Below are 11,363 nucleotides of genomic sequence, written 5' to 3' on the forward strand. Positions count from 1 at the left end.
ACTAAGGACTGGTAACCATGGGAGTAGAGTGGGGTGCAATGTGCCCGACATAAGACACATTGTAGAATGCAATTGGGTGTCCACTAGTTTGTAGGGCTGTGCGAAGCTTCAGTTGCCAATTCAATTTAGTGGAGATTTGGCCTGATTTGGTGGTTGAAGTTCTGAATTCTAATTGAATTAGGAGACCCATTAAAAGGTCCAAATCAAATCTTAAGCCTCTGAATCAATTTGGAAAAGAGTCGGATCTGTTGGGGAGAGGCAGGCACAGCCAAGCAGCTGTGGGTTCTCCCATGGCTCCTCCAGCTGTGCCTCCCTCTCCCCAGGCAAGGGCAGCCACAGGAGAAGCTCCCACGGCTGCCCTGCCCAGCCCCATCCTCCTGGCACTTAAAAATAAATAAATAAATAATGCTCTGCACTCACTGGGTGTAGCAGCATCAGTGGGGGCTCTGAGGGCTCACAGCAGATCCCCATTGTGCAGCTCCCACTCTCCGATCACCCCCGCAATCTGGCCTCACCCCTAATGGCCCCCCTGCCCAGCCCTGGCAGTCCAGGAATCCAAAAGAAGCCCAGCACTCACTGGGTGTAGCAGCGGCTGTGGGAGCTCTGTGGCCTCCTGGCAGAGGCCCTCTGCACAGCCCCAACTCCCCAATCTCTTGCCCCACCCAGACCCCGATGGCTGCCCCACCCAGTCCCAGCATCCTGGCAATTAAAAAAAAAAAAGCCCTGCACTCACCAGATGTAGCAACAGGGATCAGGAACTCTGAGGGCTCATGGCAGAGCCCCCCCAGTGCAGCCTGGAGCAGTGTGGGGCTTGGCACCCACATGGCAACTGGCCCATTGTGTGGGTGCAGCATGGTTCGGCAGGGCACTGCATGCTGCCTGGAAACTGGGGCTGAGTTGTGCTGGGCTCTGGCTGACAGGTGGAGCTGCTCCAGTTCCCAGACAGTGCATGGCGATCGGGGAGTGGGAGCTGCGCAACGGGGATCTGCTATGAGCCCCCAGAGGCCCCATAGCTACTGCTACACCTGGTGAGTGCAGGGCTATTTTTTTTTTAAAGTGCTGGAAGGCTGGGGCCAGGTGGGGGATGGGGCCGGGCAGGGCAGCCATGAAGGCTTCTCCTGTGGCAGCCTCCATCTGGGGAGAGGCAGGCACAGCCAGAGGAGCTGCAGGAGAACCTGCAGCCTCCCAGCTGTGCCTGCCTCTCCCCAGCTGATCTGAATCACCAATTCAGTGCCAAATCTTCCGAATATGATTTGGCCGAATCGAATCACTGTCCTTCGAATCGGCCGAATCTGAATGGAATACTTCCCTATTCACACAGGCCTACTAGTAGCTGTGTGAAGAATGAGCCCACACAGTGGCACAGTATTCTGCAGCTGAAAAACATAAAAATATTAAGATGTGTCTACATATTATTCTTCTGCTCTTCCTATGTTCCCTAGTCCTCCTTGCTTCCATGTTCCTCTCTTTCCATTAATTTTAACCTATATTTTATCTGGTGACAGCTTGCCTAGTACCTCCTTCTCTTCTCTTTGGTTTAAATATTTTTAACTTTTGTTGTCTGTTGGTGATTTTAAATGCCACTGACATCTGTCTACCATTACCTCTAAAATAGTTGGCACTTTATAATGAAATAGGTCTTTTGGTTTTACTCATTCAGGCATTGAAACACTGACCTGCCTTCTGCCCTTTAGTAACTATTCTCACACACTCATATATGAGCTTAACTTACTACCATGAATGCCCCACTGATTTCAATAAGACTACTCAGGGTAATAAAGCTAAGTACATGCTACTTGCTTTTATGCCCTTCTCTTCACCATCATGTTCCAAAATGGAACTTGGTTCCATTTTTAGCCGTTTCAAGAGACAATGTAAGACCTAATGCACAGGACCTAATGCATGCTCCCTTACTGATATGTAAGACAGTTAACAATGGGCAATCTTTTTTTGATTGGACATGACATGCAATGATGAATTATTTCTTATTGTTACCTGTTTCAGTTTGTGTTTCTGTCCACAAACTGTTAGTTCTAAATTTAACTGTACCTTTCATTTCTTTTATCAGCATTCCTTTTCCTTATAGTGACACTTCTGGATTGTCTTGTTAATATTGCTCCTTTTATCTAGGCTTGGCTACTGTTAATAGATTTTGTGAAGTGCTTTGGAAGACCATAGTCATTGTCTATCCATTTTAATTAATTACTATACTCACATAAATATTGATATGACTAAATCTATGCTAAGATGTTATAACTTAGAAGTCATATGCAAAAGAGACACATTTCTATGAGATATGACCAAAAATGTTCCATGCTCTAGAAGCTTCAATATAAACCCAATTTAATTTTTATTGCATGGATTAATAGTAACTACCCTTCAGAGCTTTAACTGAAAAACAACCAAAGATTGGTTCCACAAATTTCTTTTGACGCTGATTATGAAGGGTTTAGTCAGAACAAAATTTGATTATGTAGTTTTGGCCATGCAGCCTTCACAAGAGTTCTCCAGATCCGCTCCCACGGACCCCAATTGTGATTTAGAAGCCAATTGTTTCTTGGCACTGTTCCTATGAAACTCAGTCAGAGATTTGGCAATACACTCCTCTCAAGTAGCATAAAAAGACTTATGCCTTCAGGATACACAGATAAAAACATTCCAATACTAAATGGAATATTCAATGCTCAAATATATTGTATATTGAATATAATAAAAACAAAGTGTTTACAGATTCATACGAAGAGAAATAAAGATGCAAATCCAAAATAATAAATATGAATAACATGGCAGAACTGTCATTCCAGTAGCGAACAGTTCAAGTTTATAGTGGGCACCTAATACAGCCTAAAGATGATTTTCCATGATCAAAAGTCACTTCTTTAAGTTCTCATTCAGTGAGGCTGAAGTATGTATTGCTAATTCCTATTCTATTTTTGCTTCATTATATCTATAGTGCATCTATATTAACTATTTGGTAGGTCATTAGATACCTATATAGAGCAGCGGTTGTTCCGTGGAAATAGTAAAATTGTCTGAAACATTTAAAATATTCTAATATTTCAGACTGCAAAAATTTCAGGCACAATTTTTTAGGTGAATAGGCAGTGAATTTGAATATAATACCATACTGCAGTACTTGGTAGGCTGTTTTATTAATTGGAGAAAAATAAATGCTAAGATTTAGCCTTCACTTTTAATAGTGATAAATATATTATGCCATATTCCATTCCACTTTTCTACAGTATCACTTTCCCCTGAATTTCAGCTTGGGGTTCTTTGGACTGGAACTTCCACATGAGATGAAAAGAAGAATTTGTGTTGGCTTGCTAAATTGTATGATAGATATATCAATGACCATGACCATGCACCTCTTTGAAGAAGCTTCAGCCATCATTTGAACAATGGATGAAGGCCCCGAATCTGAGGCACCATTAAGGCTTTACATCATTCCATGGATATAGGATAGGACACTCATGACAGCAGAAGACTATTTTTCAGGACTAAGACTATGAAATGAGCATTATAACTATTAGCATTATAACTGATAACCCTAATATTGTTGGATTATCTAGAGTGGAGTAGGAGTCTCTTCGGCACGTATATTAATCTGAAATATTCATTTTTATCTGATTCACTTTTCCCCAAAGGCTGAAGGAAATAACTTCCTAACAGCCAGTTATGATTTCACATATATTTGGTAGTACCTCCTGTTCCCTACTAATTACATTGCTGTAAGAAGTAATCATGCAAGGTGATTAAGACATCAATTCCTACTGACTCCAATGGGATTTTAAGGTCAAGACATTTAGGAGCTCCTGTTATACATTGCTAGATTTCAACTCTAGATGGGTTTCCAGCATTACGTAGTAGAATATGCTCCCTTTTCCTACTAACATAAAAAATATGGTTGTCTGTCTGAAGGCGTATAATATAGCATTGTTATTTTGGGACGTTTAAGGGGGGATTATAATTTAGAAATATGTGGACATAATACCTAAAATTGTAGCTTGGTCCCATAGGCCAAGCACATACACCAAATGACTAAACCTAAAGTTTCTTTTGTATAGAGTAAGATTACTGTTGCAACAACTATTCAAAAAGCTTTATGGCACTCTACCAAACTTTTTACTTATGTTTTTGCAGTATGCTGGCTTTCAATAGCACAGTACAAGGAACATCCCTATAGTCCAACATCTGATGGGGAAGATAATTTTTTTACAGTGGTTGAAGTTCAAGAGGAAAAGATCATGTAATGTTTGTTTTAAGTGCATGTTCTATATCGATATGTCACAGTAAGATATACATAAGAAATCATTAATAAAGTTCCAAATCCCCCCAAATGAGAGAGCATTTAAAATTTAAATCAAGTTCAATGCTTTAGACATACCTGGCAGTATATTCCATAAATGGAATTATTTAGAAGAACTGGTTTGAAATTATTTAAAATAATTGTTTCTATAAAATGAATAATTCTCTCTCAACTGTTCTCAAAAAAATCAAAACTAGGCAGAGACATATTTAAAGCAAACTGAAATACTTGGATTTACGATTTAAATGGCTGCCTAGTCTGAGAACTTGAACACATCATCTCACAAGTAAATTCGTCTCGGTTCCAGAGATCATTAATGGTGAAAATGCTTAAGTAATTTTTCTTTCTTTTATGTTTCAAATATAACAAATTTTCCCATTCTCATGGTTTGCTTTATAATGGCACAGAGTCTATTCCAGGTAAACACATCCTATCTCCAGAATTTAGGGCAACTAGAAAAACTAATTTCACTACAAGGATGATTCAATTAAAATGAATTGTTTGACTTGATATAGATTTGTAGTTGGAAATAAAATTTGATATTTTTGTTAGGGAAGTGGAAGCCACAGCTCTGGATTTCTAGTTTTGGATCTTGGCATCTATGCTCTTACCAAGTCTTCATCATTAAAGGAATCTGTACTATACATGAATAATAATGACGACAATTCTTTCACTTCTTTTTCAGCAAAATGAAAGAATGTTTTTAGGCCTGGAATTCTGACGAAGTTTTTTCCCATCTACACATATGAGGAAGAAAGTGATTTGCTGTTGCAGAAGCACTTTGATTGAGGAGTGGGTATTGCATTACCTCTGAATTGAGCTATGTTAGCAGTCTCAGATTAGCATTCCATAATCTTGGACCCAATTGTGAGAAAATTTTTTCTCCTGAAGTCATAAGCCTCCCCTATTAGTCAACAGTTTCAGTGTTCTAGGGGAATATACCTGTTATGAAAGGTTATGAGTGCTCAAAAAAGGAGAGAAGGCATCACTTGGGTTGCCATGTTCAATTCTGTACACCATTTTGCTTATCAGGAACATACCAGTGTTCAGTTAAAGTGATCTTGGGGTTCAGTAGAGAACCTTGAAAAGAGTGGTGAACAAGTGATATATTCCCATCAATGTATATTTTGCTGGACAGGCAGATGCTGGGCTTTAAGAAGCTAGAACATTCCCAGGGCATGACACTTTATTCTTTTATCCCTCATTCTTTTTAATGACAAGATTGAAGGAGAAAGAGTATCATGGTATGTGAATAGAAACAGGTGTAAATGAATTACATACTTCCACAGCTTCTTCAGGAACTGCTTGGAGCATATATTCAAGCTCCATTTAAAATATATTAATGTATCAGTCATAATACTGTTTTTTTTTTCCATGGACTATGTATATGACCCTATTCTGTAATAATCAGTCTGATGGCCCCGTTTTCTTTAGACATTTGGAAGTTCTTGCAGAAAATGTACTTCAGAACCAGACAGTTTTACCAATGCAAAAAAGTGACAGAAAGATCAAGCCAAGTGTTTGTATCGATCTAATCAGTAATATGCAAATACTGAGCCGAGCATATCATATTAAATTAAATAAATGGTGTAAGAAAATGATGAAAATGCATACTTGTCACTGATGACTGACGTCTATACTAAAAGCACTATACGTTGTAGTAGGGTATATTTACTCCCTTATCATAAATATAAATAGTTACATATTTCAGGGATATATTTCCTTTCAATATGAGAGTGCAACTCCTAGTAACACTACATGGAGTTACACATGCACACTGAAATGAGATATGCCCCTTTACCTTTTATGTCACTATGCAAAAACACTAGAGTATCACCAGCTGCCAAAAGGATCACACTGCATATTTTGTGCTAATGGTGGCAGAGCTATATCAAGCCCTGAATATATAAATAAGTTTGTCATTTAAAATAATCTAGAGAACAGTTAAAATGCACAGCTTAATTTATATTTGGTAAAAGTATGGGAAGCTTTCTAGATGATTCATTTTAAAATTAATAGCAATATAGGTAATATAACTAGAATATTATTCTCTCTAAACTTATTCTGCATGGAGAACAAATATTAATTTGCAGAGTAACTGTATATTAAAAACTTAAAATGGAATTATATATGCAGAAACTTATTCAGCATTTAGTTTGTTACTGGCAAGGTGACATTTAATAAAATATCAGCTAAAATATATTTTATCAAAAGCTCTGTGAATGTTAACAGAAGAAACCTAAGCTCTCAGAAAGCATTTCCCAGTTGAGTACAACAAAGAAAGTAATGGCCAATAGCTATTCCACTTACTTTTTCATTTATAGATGAGTTTATATAAGGATCTGGAAGAACTGAGCAAAATCAGAGCAAATTAGTCATTTTACAGTGTAGTCAAGATCCATGATTAACGACTCTAGGGACTATAGAAATACTTGTAAATAACTATATACCCCTATACACATGAAGAAACAAACAACAGGGCTCAGAAATCAAAAGTACAATGTTGTATATTGGTTTGTCAAACTATAATGAAGCATTATAAATCGTTCTCAACAAGTTTTAATCTTGCTAAAATATATAAAATGAAGTATAGTAACTTGATGTATCATTTTAGGTTTTTAATAATATTTTCAGACTTTTAATAAGACTGAAATATTACTAATAATTTATCTAAAAATAAGGAGGCACTTTATACATTAACATATTTAAATGTTCCTCTAAACTGCATAAATAATGAAATGAATTAAAACAGCTCAAGTATAAGAGCATCTAGATTTTCTGTCTCTAACTGGATACTTCATAATGAGGTCTTTATATCTCACCTCTGTGGCATAGTTTTTTAAATACCCTTACTCAGGATTTTCCATTCCTTCTTGCCATGCCTAGAACGCTGAGATCTGGAAACTTACCTCTTACTATGGTAGGTATTCTTTACAAATCAACAGTGTTAAGGCCCTCTTCCTTTGGTCTAGGATACTTTTCATTTCAACCCCACTTTAATGCTAAAATATAACCACAACAAAAATCTACTTTTAAAAAAGAAATATTTAAAGATATGAAAAAATATGATGTCTAGAGGATGTTCCCCTGAAACAAGACTACTGCAGTGGCAGAGAAATAATTGTTTAATAAATGCTCAGAGAATCCTATGAAGAGGACCACACCCCACAATGCAGAAGGCAGCACAACTCCTCCTCCTGACAGTGCTCAATAATAGAAATACAGTTTTGAACACACCATTGCAAAAGATGAACTGGTTCCCAGAATAGTGGCAATCTTTGACACTATATACATTTTTTTGTATGAATGTGATGATTACACCAGTCACATATCTAACAGATGTAATACAACAGTGTAAAATGGGGCTTTCATATACTGACAGTAGTTTAGCCCAATTTCAAACTGGGAGAAGTCACACTGGTGTTTTATAATTATACAGTGGATCCACACTGGGAACACCTGTGCAAGTAATTCCAGCAAAGACAGTGTCTGAAACACTTTCTGTGGTTTAGACAGCAATTTTGACACAATGATTTCTTTGAGACTCCAAATTGTGTTAAGAAAATAATGTTTATGATGGTGAGGCCCCCTCTAGACGTTACAGGCATTGCACAATTAACTGAAGCCAGCTACATATGCCCAGCTATAAAGTCAGACCTTGAAAAGGTGTACTAACTTTATAGCTTGTTGCTATCTAGCTTTCATCTACGTATGTAGCAGGATCTCCCCTGTGGGTGGGAGCCTTGTCAGATGACTGGGTTCCCAGCAGCAGGGATGCATCATGCCCAGCCAGAGCTGGGAGTCCTGCCACTGAAGGGACTCTCAGCCCTGGCAGCCCTAGGCAGCTGTTCAAGCGGCTGTCCCAGAAGTGCCCCTCTGAGTACTAATAGTGTCCCATGATGCCAGTGACTCAGTATCCTGCTACATACATCCCCAGGGCTGGGAGATGGCAGCTGCTGTGATTTCCCAGCAATGGGGCGCTCCATGGTTGGGAGATCGCAGCAGCTGTATCATCCAGTTGCAGGGCTACATAGGGCACTCCCATGGCTGGAAAGCCGTCATCTGAAGGGACTCTCAGCTGCAGGACCTTGCTTTTTGCTGGCGTAGAGGGAACCTGGGATGTGGTTCCCCCTGCACCAGCAATAAGGCATGATAGAATCTAATGCATGATCATATAATTAAATTTCCTGCCATAACTCAATTTACGCTTAAAGGTTTTTGAGTCCATATGTCACTAAATGACTCAGTTTACTGTCTTACCTTGAATTGAAATTATCCAGTCTTTGTGACCAAAATAATAGTGGATTTGAGGAAACTATCCCCACTATCAGAAACTTAACTCTGTCTACACTGGGAAAAAGATTCCAGTTAACAGCTTAATTTAGTTATTCTGGATTAAGATACTGAAGAATTACTTAATCCAGAATAGCTCCCTACCTAGAAGCTCTGCTGTGAATAAATGGCATTTGATTCTGGAATACTTACTTTGCTCATTTCTTGTATATTAAAAAATTTATCTTGAAACCATGAATGTATCAGGGAAAGGAGTTTGGGCTCAAACTAAAAATCTAAAAAAAATATAAACAATTTTAAAAGGATATATTTTGTATAATATTTGTAATAGCAACATTCACTTTCTAAATTCTTTGGATTCATTTTGGCCCTCCAAATCTTTTGTATATAATTTTTTCCTACCTCACAGGATGCATCTTAGGTTTGAAGTGGACAGAGATGAGTTTTAGGACAATACTGGAGTCTTATTAAGGAGTGTAAGAGAAATCCCTGTGTATAAACCTAAAAATTTGGCACAAAAATCATAGTCTTATTAGAGAGTGTAAGAGGTGTAAGAAGTTCTTCCCTCTCTCTAAATCTGATACAATTCTCTCTTAAGGTTGACAGCTGTCACACAATAAATACATTACAAATAAATACAGTTCATATATTAAGTTTCTAGGGGTTGGTACAAATCTGGACTCAAATCCATTCTTTTTGTCCATTTACCTTCCCAGCTGACTGTGGTATATGCTTTTCTGATGTCTAGTGGTACAGTCTTTGAGGCACTGGGGTATCAGGCCCTCCCTGTTCACTGACCCAGCCCAGGGCTCTGAGACTAGATTTTCAGCAGCTTTAAACATAAATCTGATGTATTTAGCTAGTTTTTTCCCCCTATGTCCAGTAATAATTCAATAAAAGACAAAATAGATTTTCAAGGTAATAAAACACATCTATTATTGGCATAAAACTGTGGACAGATCACTCTTTTTAAAAAGTATCTACAAATCTCTCTCTTGTCTGGAAAACTGGCCAAGAGGTTTTTTTTATGTTATTCAAAATGAAATACCACTTGAAAACACAATGCAGCATAATACTTGCAAATGATGCGGTATAAAGAGACTACAATTTTGTCATGTTCACAGTATCATTTTTGGAATTAAAAAATGTAAAAAGGGAAACTAAAAACATACCTGAAAAGAGACTATATATTTTAGGTTAAAAAATGCACTATATTCAAGAAACTTACACTTTTTCCAAGTTCATAACATAACTATAGAAGGAATATTCATTATTAACCATTTTTCTACTTTATTAAAAAACATGCTTTAAGTAAAAAATAAAAATCTATATGTTACTGTTTATTAGGTAAATAAGTTAATTAGAACTAGAGTAGTTCTTTTTTATTGTATTTTAAACTAATTACCTGAGACAACTGAACTTAATAAACATGAGTTCTACGAAAATGCTAATAAAATATTTACCAAAATTAGTTGTTTACCATTTCAAAATCTCTTTCATAATTCTCATTTACAAAAATATCCAAATATATCCTTTCACTTTCTCTGTATCATGTGGCAGAGGACTCAATCAAACCTTCAGGGATCAGAAGACATGCACTACAAAAATCTTCATAAAAGGATATAGAAGCCTTTTATTAACTGACCAAAATGTGATAGAAATGAGGCTTACACATATTCAGGCTACCCTTGAAGGAAGACAAGGTACAGTGTAAGCACATGGCTGTTTGTTTAAATGTCTCACCTTTTCTGAAGTGTCCTGAAACATTCAAACATAGCCTTTCTTGAAAAATACCAATCCAGGAATTTCAGCGGTCTAATCCAGTGGTGCTCTACCTCTGGCCCATAGAGCCAGGTCATCCAGTCCACGGGGATCCTATGGATCTAGAAATTCAGCAGTGGAAAAGCAGCGGCAATTAACACTGCCACCACTCCCTTGGCACCAAATTTTCAAGCCCTGTGGGCCAAATGACATGGTCCTGTGTGCAGGACTTAGGAACAGGGCCCAATCTGGAGCATGATGCCAGGGCCCCAGCTGGACCAGCCCTGCACACTGTGGATCTGGCCTCAAACATACATGCCAGATCAGGCCCCTGGATTGGATCCAGCCCTCAGACTGACCCTGCACTACTCAGCCAGCTTGCTCTAATGAGACCACTTGATGCAACAAGATGTGGATAGTTTCTTTAAACTCTATCTAATGGTGTTGGTCTTAATACAAGATCTTAAATCCTTAAAAGTTGCATGAACTGACTACCAAAGCCTTACTCCATGTTACTGGAAAAATTACATGTTTCCGCACTCCTTATAACAGGTCCCAGAAGATCAAAAACTTGCATTAACACAAAGATTTTCCTGATTTTGGTAATACTAATATTTTTCAAGGTATTCAGAGGAATAAAAATTTGCAACAACAAAAAGTTGGTTGGTTATTTTTCAATTAAAAGTAATCTAGGAGTTAATATAAACTCTCATTATATATTTATACCAAATATAACTTGGATATCAGCTTTTTATCTTATGTTCATGCAATACCTGGCTCATTGGGCCACTGGCCCATCATCTGGGCTCCTGGTGTCAAAAAAACCTGCACTGCAAATTAGCAGTGTGGTGAATGCCTACATGTGTGGCATATGTGGTTTGTGGCACTGCAGATGGGTCTGCAGCACCACAAACCACACGTGTGCACTTGCTTGGATGCGTCTGTAGGCGCAATAACAAGTATTAGTACTGCTACAGTCATTTTAAACCTGATTGAAAAT

This window comes from Crocodylus siamensis, chromosome 4 (assembly GCF_052110815.1).
Source record: "Crocodylus siamensis isolate JL-2025a chromosome 4, ASM5211081v1, whole genome shotgun sequence".
Taxonomy (NCBI): domain Eukaryota; kingdom Metazoa; phylum Chordata; order Crocodylia; family Crocodylidae; genus Crocodylus; species Crocodylus siamensis.